Genomic DNA, 14,149 nt, shown 5'->3' with positions numbered 1-14,149 from the left:
TTCAAAACTTGGCAGCACAATAAGTTGCAACAAACATCAATTCAAGAGTCAATGTTCAGGCTCATATGAACAATGGCCTATGTCTTTCGACCCACTGAAGAAAACCACATCTGACAGAATTAAGATTAAATGCTGTGTGGTCACAGCAGCCCCCTCTATCAGCCACAGCCGGACCCTGACTCTCCATGTTCTGCTCTCTGTACGCCTTCATCCTCAGGATCAGAGTGTGTGTGTGTGATCCTCCTATTTTAGGGGTGTGAGGACTATGTCTCCAGGGCTTTTTTTGCCACACTGGTGTCTTTGTGGTGAAATATTGTCCAGTGTCCCTGATACATGCAATCCTCTGAGCCGTACTGTGGCCCAGGGAATGGCAGCGGGGTAGAAGCCCAGTCTGACCTGATGCTGCATTCAATATATTAATCAGTACAGAGCGTCCCATCAAAGCAGAGAGGCCATGAGCTGGCGTCAGTCATGGCAGAGCAATGGTTATGGGGATCTGTATGGGTGCACCAGCTGCCATGGTGGCATGACAAAGCAGAGAAGACATCATAGAGGCCCATCAAGACAGAGCACCAGTACTTGGGGGACTGACCGATCAGAGCTGCCACCATGGGCACCTGTAAGGGTGGAGAGACCATCATAGAGGCCTGTCAAGACTGATCTTCAATATTGAGGGTGGAGCAACTGTCATCGGGGTCAGTTAAGAGAGAGCAGCCATTAGTGGAGCAGCTGTCAGTGTTGCTATCATTAGGGTGGAGTGGCTGTCGGTGGTGCGGCTGTCGGGTCGAAGGAGCTGTCAGTATTGCTATAGTCAAGGTGGAACCGCTGTCAGTGGAGCAGCTGTTGGTTCAGTGACTATCGGTGGAGCGGCTGTCGGTGGAGATGCCAACAGGTTGGAGCGGTTGTCAGTGTTGCTATAGTCAGAGTCGAGCAGCAGATGGTGCACTGGCTGTCGGTGGAGATGCCAACAGGTTGGAGTAGCTGCCAGTGTTGCTATCATCAGGGTGGAGCAGCTGTTGGTACAGTGGCTGTCGGTGAAGATGCCAACAGGTTGGAGCGGCTGTCAGTGTTGCTATCGTCAGGATGGAGCAGCTGTTGGTGCAGTGGCTGTCGGTGGAGATGCCATCATAGTGAAGCAGGTATCAGTGGAACGGCTGTCGGTGGAGCTGCTGTCAGGTCTGAGCTGCTGTCGGTGGAGCTGCCGTCAGGTCGGATCGGCTGTCGGTGGAGCTGCTGTCAGGGCGGAGCATCTGTCGGTGGAGCTGCTGTCAGAGAGGTCTGGGCCTTCCATTCCACTATGATAACATGCATTACCTGGCATTAACCCTTTTGTCACCCCGCTCCACATGGCGGCACCGCTCTGTGTGCTGAATGTGGTGATGATTTCACCGAGGCTCCTCCCACTCCTTACGGAAGATGCGACGCCTGATTGGCTGTTATCGGCTACCAGAGGACAAGTGACAACCAGTTACCACCCACAAATCTAAGAGAGGAAGCCTGACTGGATAAAATGTGTCCTACATGAGAGCAGGTGAAGACATGGGGTCAGTGGGTGCTCTCATCCGCCGGCCGGCTGTCTTTAGGACTGCATAGACCAGGGCTCATCCCACCGAACCAAATGCCCGCACTCCCCCTGCGGGCAGAACAGTACTCAGCTAAAAGCAAAGTCACAAAAAGAGGAATAAAAATCCTTCAAATATTCAAGAATAAAGCAAAAAATGGGCCGCAGTGTTCACCTGCCAGGTGTCATAACTAACGCAGGACGCAGCAAATCATGAGGTAAAGATGGCGGCAACACAGGTGCGGTATACTGATGAGACAACCACTCCCAACCTGCCATTACGTGCAGGGGGTGATGGTAAACTGGGGTGTCTGTTCTCATTAGATAGTGCTGGGTCTCACTAATACTGGGCATTACCTGTGTGTGACCAGGGGCCACGGTCACATCAGGTGTCGGGGTCACATCATGGGCGGGATCACATCAGGGGCCCAGAGTCACATCATGGGCCCAGATCACATCGGGGGCCGAGATCACATCAGGGGCAGAGATCAAATCATGGGCAGGATCACATCAGGGGCCGGGGTCACATCAGGGGCCCAGATCACATCAGGGGCCGGAGTCACATCAGGAGCTGGGATGGATCACATCGGGGGCCGGGATCACATCATGGGCAGGGTCGCATCAGGGGCCGGGGTCACATCAGGGGCTGGGATCACATCAGGGGCCGCGGTCACATCAGGGACCGGAGTCACATCAGGGGCCGCGGTCACATCAGGGACCGGAGTCACATCGGGGGCTGGGGTAACAACGGGGGCCAGTATCACATCAGTGTGTAGCAGTTGTGAGGCAGTGACCGGTGTTATAAGCGAGGGTCGCTATGTGTCCCCCAGGATGCGCACAGAAGCGTATTGAGGCTGCTGGAGTGCAGTGCAGTCACAGGCATAGATGTGATTGCAGTGCAAAATAAAAGTGTAGGTCTTGGTCAAGCTATTTGTCCAAGGCAGATTTAAGAAAACCCGGTGTGAGGATCTGATGTTGTGGGTTATAATAATCAGCTAGGCAGGTTAATGATGCCACTATATTTTTTTCCATACATCCATGGTTGTACAAGGAATCCATGTAGATGGCCGACATACAATGTCCTCAGTCCACAAGTGCCCAAACTGAGATCGGCAGTTCCACTGCCCCCTGACCAGGCGATGCCCACCGTCTCCCACCTTTGGGGATCTCCAGCCGGTATAGTGTGCAGTCACAGCCTATGTTCCTCCAGACGATGGATATCACGACCGTAGCTCATGGATACCCCTCCAGACGACTGTCTCCAAAACTCCATAGTCCGTCCATCCATCCCAGCTTGGATCCCTCCAACAACTCTATGAATCAGCCCATGTGCCTTTCTCTCCCTTCCCTTTAAACCGTTTTCTTTCTCTCACAGAACAAAGCCTATTCCATCACCTGGGACTGTATGTGAGACCCCTGTGGTGACGGCTCCCCGGGTCTACTATCCTCAACCAAACCTTGGGCCTAGGCTGGTAGAACAATGGATTGATAGGATGATTGTTTTGCATGTACCCTAAAGCCCGCGCCACACACAGCGATCTCACCAGCGAGATCTCTGTGTGACAGGTATTAGCGACCGGCCCCCCTGCCGGTATCGCTGATCGTGCTCGAATGCCCTGGACTTTTTTTGGATCGTTGGTCTCCCGCTGGGCAGCACGCATCGCTGTGTGTGGCAGGCGGGAGACCAGCGATCAGTGAGCTCCCAGCTCGTATCCAAGGTAAACAGCAGGTTTCTAAGCGCCGCTCGGGGCTTAGAAACCCTCTGCTTACCTTAGATACCAGCGCGCTGGTTCAGGGAGCTGGTATCTAAGGTACACAGTGACGCGAGCGCTCGTCGTCGCTGGTGTGTCGCTATGTGTGACGGGGCCCTTAAGGCTTGTCAGGATCGCTGGTGAGCTGCCAAACAGGCAGCTTCACCAGCGATCAGCACCAGCGAGGACGCTGGTATCTAAGGTAAATATCGGGTTACTAAGCGGCGAGCGTCACTTAGTTACCCGATGTGTACCTTAGATACCAGCTTGCTCGCGCCGGGAGCTGCCAGCACGAAGGTTTCTAAGGTACACATCAGGTAACTAAGTGACGCGCGCCGCTTAGTAACCCGATATTTACCTTGGATACCAGCTCCCAGCAGCTGCTTACAGCGCTGGGAGCTCGCTGATCGTTGGCTCCTGCTGCCACACGCAGCGATGCGCGCTGGCCATGAAATAATGGCCCAGGACGATGCTGCACGATCAGCGATACCCGGAGGGGGGCGGTCGCTGTGTGTGACGGGGCCTTTAGAAATCTCCTGTCTTAGCTATACATAAGATTGAGCCTGCTCGTCTTCCTCTACTTACTGTCACTGAATGGAAACATTGATTCCTGAGGATGAACTGGCGAGTAAGGAAATCACTAATAAAGCACAGCAAGAAAATATCTAATAAAACAACAATATCGATGCAACCAGTGCTCCGTGCTGGAAAATGTCTGCATCCCATAGAGGTGTGGACTCCACTCTACATCCATTCGTCCTATAGTCTTTAGTAAGCGGCCATATCCTCACACCCGGCATAGGCTTTTATTTTGGAGCGAACTACAGGATGGTAGTGGGGCAGGTCACTCCCTCCAGGCCGGGACTTACAAGTGTCTTATGGCCACAGATCTCATTTAAAAACCCTGCAGCAGAGGGTTGGGTGTGTCAGTTTTGGTTTGCAAACTTGCAGAGCAGGTGGCTCTGCAAAGCTCAGCCTGTGTGAGGTAACACGGAGCCAAGCGAAGCCCAAAGGCCTGGCACACCTCAGTGTAGCACGGTAGTGCAGTCGCCCACGGCAACTGGTTTCGGATACAGACTGTCTTGATTTCCAGCTGTGTTCTGGAGGATACCATTTGTTTTCCATTTATGAGTATGCTGAACATTAAAGAGACTTTGTTTTTGAACTTTCCTGTGGTCACTGTCTGTTTGTTACCCTGCACCAACCTGGCTGCACTACAGTATATCCTGGCACAGAATCTGTCGTGATATCATGTGACTGCCCATCGTCGTAGCATTGGCCACATTCTGTGAGATTCCCCGATCCTGCATAGTGGCCGCACGCCGTGAGATTCCCCAGTTCTGTATATCGGCCACACGCCATGAGATTCCCCGGTTCTGTATAGCGGCCGCACAGTGTGAGATTCCCCGATTCTGTATATCGGCCACACGCCGTGAGATTCCCTGGTTCTGTATATCGGCCACACGCCGTGAGATTCCCCGGTTCTGTATAGCGGCCGCACAATGTGAGATTCCCCGGTTCTGTATAGCGGCCACACGCCATGAGATTCCCCGGTTCTGTACAGCGGCCGCACAATGTGAGATTCCTCGGTTCTGTACAGCGGCTGCACAATGTGAGATTCCCCGGTTCTGTATAACAGCCACACGCCATGAGATTCCCCGGTTCTGTATATCGGCCACACGCCGTGAGATTCCCCGGTTCTGTATAGCGGCCGCACAATGTGAGATTCCCCGGTTCTGTATAGCGGCCGCACAATGTGAGATTCCCCGATTCTGTATAGCAGCCGCACGCCGTGAGGTTCCCCCGGTTCTGTATAACAGCCACACGCCGTGAGATTCCCCGGTTCTGTATAGCGGCCGCACAATGTGAGATTCCCCGGTTCTGTACAGCGGCCGCACAATGTGAGATTCCTCGGTTCTGTATAGCGGCCACACGCCATGAGATTCCCCGGTTCTATATAGCGGCCGCACAATGTGAGATTCCCCGGTTCTGTACAGCGGCTGAACAATGTGAGATTCCCCGGTTCTGTACAACAGCCACACGCCATGAGATTCCCCGGTTCTGTATAGCGGCTACACGCCGTGAGATTCACCGGTTCTGTATAGCGGCCGCACAAAGTGAGATTCCCCAGTTCTGTATAGCGGCCGCACAATGTGAGATTCCCCAGTTCTGTATAGCGGCCGCACAATGTGAGATTCCCTGGTTCTGCATATCGGCCACACGCCGTGAGATTCCCTGGTTCTGTACAGCGGCCGCACGATGTGGAATTATCCGGTTACCCTGCACCAACCTGGCTGCACTACAGTATATCCTGGCACAGAATCTGTCGTGATATCATGTGACTGCTCATCGTCGCAGCATTGGCCACATTCTGTGAAATTCCCCGATCCTGTATAGCGGCCGCACAATGTGAGATTCCCCGGTTCTGTATATCGGCCACACGCCGTGAGATTCCTCGGTTCTGTATAGCGGCCACACAATGGGAGATTCCCCGGTTCTATACAGCGACTGCACGATGTGAGATTCCCCGGTTCTGTACAGCGGCTGCACGATATGAGATTCCCCGGTTCTGGATAGTGGCCGCACGCCGTGAGGTTCCCCCGGTTCTGTATAACAGCCACACGCTGTGAGATTCCCCGGTTCTGTACAGCGGCTGCACGATGTGAGATTCCCCAATTCTGTATAGCGGCCGCACGCCGTGAGGTACCCCGGTTCTGTATATCGGCCACACGCCGTGAGATTCCCCAGTTCTGTACAGCGTCTGCACGATGTGAGATTCCCCGGTTCTGTATAGCGGCCGCACGCCGTGAGGTACCCCGGTTCTGTATATTGGCCACACGCCGTGAGATTCCCCAGTTCTGTACAGCGTCTGCACGATGTGAGATTCCCCGGTTCTGTATAGCGGATGCATGATGTGAGATTCCCGGGTTCTGTACAGCGGCCGCACGATGTGGGATTCCCCGGTTCTGTATAACAGCCACACGCCATGAGATTCCCCGGTTCTGTATAGCGGCCACACGCCGTGAGATTCCCCGGTTCTGTATAGCGGCCACACAATGTGAGATTCCCTGGTTCTGTATAGCGGCCGCACAATGTGAGATTCCCCGGTTCTGCATATCGGCCACACGCCGTGAGATTCCCCGGTTCTGTACAGCGGCCGCACGCCGTGAGATTCCCCGGTTCTGTACAGCGGCTGCACGCCGTGAGATTCCCTGGTTCTGTACAGCGGCCGCACGATGTGGGATTATCCGGTTACCCTGCACCAACCTGACTGCACTACAGTATATCCTGGCACAGAATCTGTCGTGATATCATGTGACTGCCCATCGTCGCAGCATTGGCCACATTCTGTGAAATTCCCCGATCCTGTATAGCGGCCGCACAATGTGAGATTCCCCGGTTCTGCATATCGGCCACACGCCGTGAGATTCCCCGGTTCTGTACAGCGGCCGCACGCCGTGAGATTCCCCGGTTCTGTACAGCGGCTGCACGCCGTGAGATTCCCTGGTTCTGTACAGCGGCCGCACGATGTGGGATTATCCGGTTACCCTGCACCAACCTGGCTGCACTACAGTATATCCTGGCACAGAATCTGTCGTGATATCATGTGACTGCCCATCGTCGCAGCATTGGCCACATTCTGTGAAATTCCCCTATCCTGTATAGCGGCCGCACAATGTGAGATTCCCCGGTTCTGTATATCGGCCACACGCCGTGAGATTCCTCGGTTCTGTATAGCGGCCACACAATGTGAGATTCCCCGGTTCTGTACAGCGACTGCACGATGTGAGATTCCCTGGTTCTGTATAGCGGCTGCACGATGCGAGATTCCCCGGTTCTGTATAGCAGCTGCACGATGTGAGATTCCCCGGTTCTGTATAGCGGCCGCACGCCGTGAGATTCCCCCGGTTCTGTATAACAGCCACACGCTGTGAGATTCCCCGGTTCTGTACAGTGGCTGCACGATGTGAGATTCCCCGGTTCTGTATAGTGGATGCATGATGTGAGATTCCCGGGTTCTGTACAGCGGCCGCACGATGTGGGATTCCCCGGTTCTGTATAGCGGCTGCTGTGTATCGTCAGCGCTGATCACGGAATGATCTGGAGCAGACATGTCCGTGCTCTTCTGACTCTTTTTTTTTCTGCGCCGGTACAGCACATGATGGACGCTGGCTCCTGGTTATTGGGCACATTAGGAAGAGCAAAGCCAAGGACAACATGGCGGAGTATGAGGGAGGCTGCAACCAGCGGCGTGTGAGGGCGAGCGGGTTCTCTGCAAGTCACACTGATCCACACCAGGACTCGCCCCACTGTCACTGTGGACAGTCCTCGTGTGGGGAGGATGGATAAAAGTCTGAAGCCGAAGGTCACTGAAATGCCAAGAAATAGACGGTATGCATGTTTAGGAACAGTGCTGATAGCCTGGTGTAATGTTTAAGATACATTTTGCAGAATAGTCTAGAATCTCCCATTGCTACTCTACTGATGAGAAAATCTGCCTGTCACAGCTGAAACCCCCCCCTTATTCACCTACAGCCCTGTGTCTGCATTGGTAATAGGACACCGGACATTTCCTCTGCAAGGAATGTTGATTAGCTAAGTGAAAGACTGTCTTTGTTTGAAACCATGTGCTTGAATCCAGCTATGGGAAGTACTAAAGGAAGTCATATCGCAAGAACCATATGCGACAGAGATATAAAAACCACATCTCTGTGTAGGGCACGAACCCAGTATTCTGATCTCTAATTTTCACAGTTCTAACACCCCCAGAAACTGAGATATGGATTACTCCCAAATAGTGTGTCATAACTACTGCATGTTTGGTTTTGCTTTATTGTATTCGATAAACTGGGAAAAATGATACCATGTATGTGTCTATACAAGGCCCCCCTGGCTAGATATAGTCATTATAAGTTTCGCAGTTAAATTATACCTTCAAGAGTAGGGGGCTGAACCTCCCCAGCCGGCCCCTTCTGTGATGTCACACAGCAGAAGCCATAAGGCATTCCATTGAACAAACCAGTCAGTTCTGCCAGAGACTTCAGGCCTAGAGGTTCGCAGATGAATGGGGATGTATGACTGGCTGCCCATCCCCCCAACCACTTGGCTTGCCTAAAGACCATTAAGCAACTGTAAGTGTTGATCTATGTTAATCCCCTTTTAATTTATATTTGCAACGTACATATCTAATGTCTCAAATTTGTAACATCTTTTTATCTTTGTAATCACTGCCCCCTTTGGGGAATAAATCGTAAATTTATCAGTCTGCCTTCATGCTCTAAGAAACGAACTTAAGCGCCTTAAGATAATTACGCTACTGAATTGGGTTGGCTTCGAACCACTCTATTAAGTCTATAGCTTAAGCAGAGAAATCGGGAGCTGGTGGCAGCATGGTGTGTTTTGGTTGGTTGGGCTAGCTGGCAGTATGGAAGGTTCTTATATGTTGAATGGGTGGCTGCAGGCAGAGCATTGATAATTCCCTTACTGCAGCGGTCTAATCGCCTGTGCACAACAAGCAGCCCGTCCAGCGACTAATTATCTTAGGTGTAGTTCCCTGACTGACCTGAGGATAAGTGAAGCGCCGGAGAGCTGCGAGTTCCAAAGTGGAACTGAGAAAGTTTGATATACCTAAAATCCCCGCAGTTCGTGGAAAGTTGTTAGCAGTGGTGGGACATCCAAAATAACTCCCCTGCGATAAATTGTTAGGGCAAACCTAGCTTGCTGTATTTTTGTCACATGGTGCCAGCAGTGGGATAAATAAGATAAGCCCCCACTGTGCCTGTGATAGCCGTGTGTCGGCAGTGCGTCGCATCCCTCCGTCCGCTGACATACCTGTGTCAGCGGTGGGATTGTGACATTGGTGGCAGCAGTGGGATAATCATAGAGCATTAGTGATCTGGTTTGAGCAATCATTCCTCTCACTAAAAACCTGCACGGTTCCTGTGGGCCCCTGCATCATAGGTTTTGGAGAACAAACTCAGTGGTTTCTAGTCCTGAGACAATTTTGTGTACTTGCGAGTATCCCCTCCCTTCTCTTCATTTTTCTTTTCAATCTTTTATTTGGCAACCATGGCTACTTGGGGAGAATCTCATTATAAGCAGCTTAATAAGGGCACCCTGAGGTCCCTGTGCAGGGCAAGCCAGATTGATGTCACCGACAAGACCAAAGCCCAGTTGATCGCGACTCTAGTGCAACGGGAAGAGAGCCAGGGCGCAGAAGGCAGCACCAGTGCCAATGGTGCGGCCGCGTAGGTCCAGCTGGTGCAGGTCGGCCTGACTGGCAGCCAGGAAGTCATGGACCGCTATCTGCAAATGGTCCTACAGCAGCTCCCTGCCGAAGACGATGATGGATGTCTGAAGCTGATCCAGCAAGCTCAGGAGAGAGCGGAGCAGAGAGCCGAGCGCCAAGCCCAAGCTCAGAGAGACTATGAACTAGAGATGCTCCGTCAGGGGGGGAATACTCCCCGCAGCCCAGAGCAGTGAGCCCAGCAGCGCCCAGAGTCCTAGACCCCGGCCATAGCATTTTCCCGTGATGGAAAAGAACGGGGACTTGGACACGTTTCTGCGGGCCTTTGAGAAAGCCTGCAGACAGTACCAGCTGCCTAGAGGACAATGGGCCAGGTACTTGACCCCCCGGGGCTAAAAGGCAAAGCTCTGGAGGCGTTTGCTTCTCTTCCGCCAGAAGACGATGACGACTATGATGCCATCAAGCAGGCCCTGATCGCCAAATACCGGCTGACACCCGAGGTGTACCGAAAGAAATTCCGGAGCCTCCAACGTGGCCCACATGATAGCTACAGCGATGTGGTGCAAGGACTCAGGACCCACTTTGACAGGTGGAGCTATGGACTGTCGGCTGATTCCTTTGAGGACCTAATGATCAAAGACCAGTTCCTGCAGCTCTGCCCAGCTGAGGTCCGACAGTTCATCCTGGACCGAGAACCAACGAATGCGGACAAAGCAGCGCAGATCGCCGACAACTATGAGGCCAACCGGAAGCCAGAGACACGGAAGCCAGTTACCGCCAGCTGGAGAGGGGGTAAGCCTGCAACCAACCCCAGTGCCCTACCAGCCGTCCCTCTGGAGGCCCTGTCCCTGTCGCCAAAACCAGGCCTACTACTGACAGTCGCCAGTGTTTCAACTGCAATCGGACTGGTCACATCAGTGTCACCTGTCCGGAAAGGCCGAAGAACCCCCCCAGCCAAGGCCTCTGGGCCCAACGCCTCTGTTCTTTTGGTGGGAGTTGTGGTTGGGAGGATGGACGACAACGTTCAACCCGTCCAGGTGGGGACCCGTTTTGCTAAAGGCCTCAAGGACACCAGGGCTGAACGAACCCTCATTCGTCCTGGACTGGCGACCCCTGAAGAGTTTGTTGAGGGGAATACCCTGACTGTCACCGGGATCGGGAGTACCCGCTCCCGCTTGCCAGTGGCCCGGGTATTTTTGGATTGGAGTGCTGGGAGAGGGGTGAGGGAAGTGGGAGTGCCTGACAACCTCCCCATGGATGTTTTATTGGGGACTGACTTGGGGAGGATGGTTGCATACTATGTCCCTGACACCCTTCCCCAAACTGATAATAAGGGTAACGTTAACCCTGATGATGATGATGATGAGGGGAAACTGAATGTGTTACCTGCTAATGCCTTGATGAGTAATGATGCAACTAACAACCATTCTTTCCCCAGGTATGATGCTGATGCTGATGTGAATGTACCAAAGCAAACTGATAATCATTCTTTTCCTAGGAATGATGATGATGATGATGTATCTGTGCCGACTGATCCTGTTAACCATTTCTTTGAAACGGTAGATGTGTCCACAGGTACCAAAGTGCTCAGCCCCGTCACTCTGCGGAGTGAGACGGCTGAGGAACCCCTGGCAGGAGCAAGCAACGGTGCTCAAGGAAATGGGGAGGTGCATGGGGACGATGAGGAAGGTAATGCCATGCAACTGACCAGTGCCACCGAAGAAGGTGTGATATACAATGTCTGCAAAATATGATGTTTTCTGTTGGAATGTGCTAGAAATCCTCCATTCTATGACTCTGTAAACTGTCAGCCTAGCACGAAGCTGTAGCAGTCCCTTCCCCCAAGTGTTATCAACCCTGCCAGTGCTAGCCTGTAACCCGAAACCAACCACGTCCTCTCGAAGCACAGCAGGGGGAAAACAGTGTCTTTGTTCTGAAAACCAAAAGCTGGTTGCAGGTATAGGAAATATTAAAAAGAAGCCTAGCTCGCAAACCATACATGACAGAGAAATAACAATCATATTTTTGTGATCTGCGCGGACCCGGCTTCCCTACGGTGCCTTTTGCGTAGTTCTCAGACTTCCAGAACCTGAATTATGGATTGCATCCAAATAGAATGTCTGTTATATCATTCTTGGTGTTTTCGGATCCTATTCGGTAAATTACAACCAATCATACCAAATATGTGTTTGTGCGAGCTCCCCTCGCGAGGTTATGGTCATTCTAAAGTTTGTAGCCAGATCATAACTTGAAGAGGGAGAGGTGGGCACTCTCCAGACTGCCCCTATCGGTGATGTCACACACCCGGGCTATAAGGTACCCCTCCCGTACAGGGAGCTCGGAACAGCTCAAATCCTGGTTCCAGAGAGACACGTGCAGATGTCTTGGGACGTTTGGTTGTCCCATCCCCCACTCAGCCGCATGGTTTTGTCTAAAGAGTCATGAACAACCGTGAGTGTTACCTTCTATGTTCATCCATCTTTTATTTTATATTTGTAACTGTACATAATTAATGTCTCAATTTTATAGCCATTTTTATCTGTATAATCACGGCCCTCATTCGGGGAATAAATGATAAAATTATTTAGTTCTGTCTCCATGCTCTAAGAATCGAACTATATGCCTCTTTTAGATATTCGCTACTAATTTGTCGGGTTGGCTTCGAACCCCTCCCTTGAGTCTATAACTTAAGCGGAGAAACCAGGAGCTGGTGGCAGCACGCTGTGCACGGTGATTGCGGCTTGCTGGCAGTCCAGAAGGGTCTTATATTGCTGAATGAGGGGCTGCGGCCACAGCATTGATAATTCCCTTACTTCAGAAGCCTAATTGCCAGGTCACAACAAGCAGCCCCTCCGGCGACTAATTATCCTAGGTGCAGTTCCCTGACTGACCTGAGGGTAAGGGGGGCGCCGGAGAGCTGCAAGTTCCAAAGTGGAACCGAGAAAGTGGGATATTCATAAATCCCCGCAGTTCGTAGAAGGTTATAGCAGTGGTGGGGCACCCAAAATAAACCCCCCCACGGCAAATTGATAGAGCGAGATTAGCTTGCTGGATATTTTTGGTCACATGGTGCCAGTGGTGGGATAACTAAAATAAGCCCCTACTGTCCCTGTGATAGCCATGTGCCGGCAGTATGTCGCGTCCCTCCGTCCGCTGATACACCCGTGTCTGTGGTGGGATTGTGACATAGTGGTGACACAGGGTCCGCTGTCCGTCACGTTTTGGTGGCAGCGGGACCCCCGTTCGTCACGTTATTGGCGAACAGCGGTGGGCTGTTCATCACAGAAGGTAACTGGCTTATAAGTAGCACTGCACCTGAAGTGTTGGGGGTGGATGGGGAGGTAGAGCCTATAGCCGCACCGACTGGTGGGTCTGTAGAAATCCCCAGGGAGACAGCATACGTAGCAGCTGTCACACGCAGTCAGAGTGCCCAGATCGCAGGTAGCGCCCTGTCTTCTGGACCCTCTTCTGCTACAGGAGAGACTGAACCAGAGGTGAACCCAGAGCCGGTTCCAGAGGGTCCCAGTAAGGAAGGGTCCCTGATGTCACTTCTGGCAGCCTCCAGCAAGGAGTTCCAGGCTGCTCTGCACTCAGATGCCAGCCTGGAGAAATTGAGACACCTCGCCGAGACGCCCACCTCCGAGCCTGATAAGGAGAGGGTGTTCTGGGAACGAGGAAGGTTGTACCGGGAGACAGTACCCGGAGATCCCCAAAAGGAGTGGTTGAGGGAAAGACAGCTAGTCGTTCCCCTACAGTTCAGAACTGAGTTGCGGATTGCCCATGAGATTCCACTCGCTGGACACTTGGGGATCAGCAAAACAAAGGCACGGCTGTCTCAACACTTCTATTGGCCCAAGATGGGGACAGATGTCACGACTTACTGCTGCTCCTGTGACACCTGTCAAAAGGTGGGTAAGGCGGGGCCTGCTCTTAAGGCTCCCCTTATTCCTTTGCCGGTGATAGAGGAGCCTTTCCAGAGAATTGCGGTGGACATCGTAGGACCGCTGTCCGTCCCCAGCAGCTCCGGAAAGCGATACATTCTCACCGTGGTAGACTGCGCTACCCGGTACCCAGAGGCAGTAGCTCTGTCTTCAACCAGGGCAGATAAGGTGGCTGACGCACTGGTGACCATCTTTTCAAGGGTAGGATTTCCCAGGGAGATGCTTACCGATCAAGGGACCCAATTCATGTCTCGCCTAATGGAGGTTCTCTGTGAGAAAATGCAGGTGAAGCACCTGGTTTCGAGTGCGTATCACCCACAGACTAATGGTTTGTGTGAACGCTTCAACGGTACCCTGAAACAGATGCTCCGCATGCTTGTTGAGACCCAAGGGCGCGACTGGGAGCGTTACCTCCCACACCTGCTGTTTGCTTACAGAGAAGTTCCGCAGGCCTCGAACGGGTTCTCCCCCTTCGAGCTCCTGTATGGCAGTCGAGTCCGGGGACCCCTTGGGTTGATAAGAGAATCCTGGGAAGATGAGCCAAACCTCACAGAAGTGTCCATCGTGGATTATGTCATGCGCTTCCGTGACAAGATGCAGACCTTGGCACAGTTGGTGCATGACAACATGACGCAGGCTCAGCCTGACC

This window comes from Dendrobates tinctorius, unplaced genomic scaffold, assembly GCF_039654945.1.
Source record: "Dendrobates tinctorius isolate UK_male_01 unplaced genomic scaffold, ASM3965494v1 ptg000130l, whole genome shotgun sequence".
Lineage (NCBI taxonomy): Eukaryota > Metazoa > Chordata > Amphibia > Anura > Dendrobatidae > Dendrobates > Dendrobates tinctorius.
The sequence above is the reverse complement of the archived record's forward strand: the minus strand, read 5'-3'. Positions refer to the sequence as shown.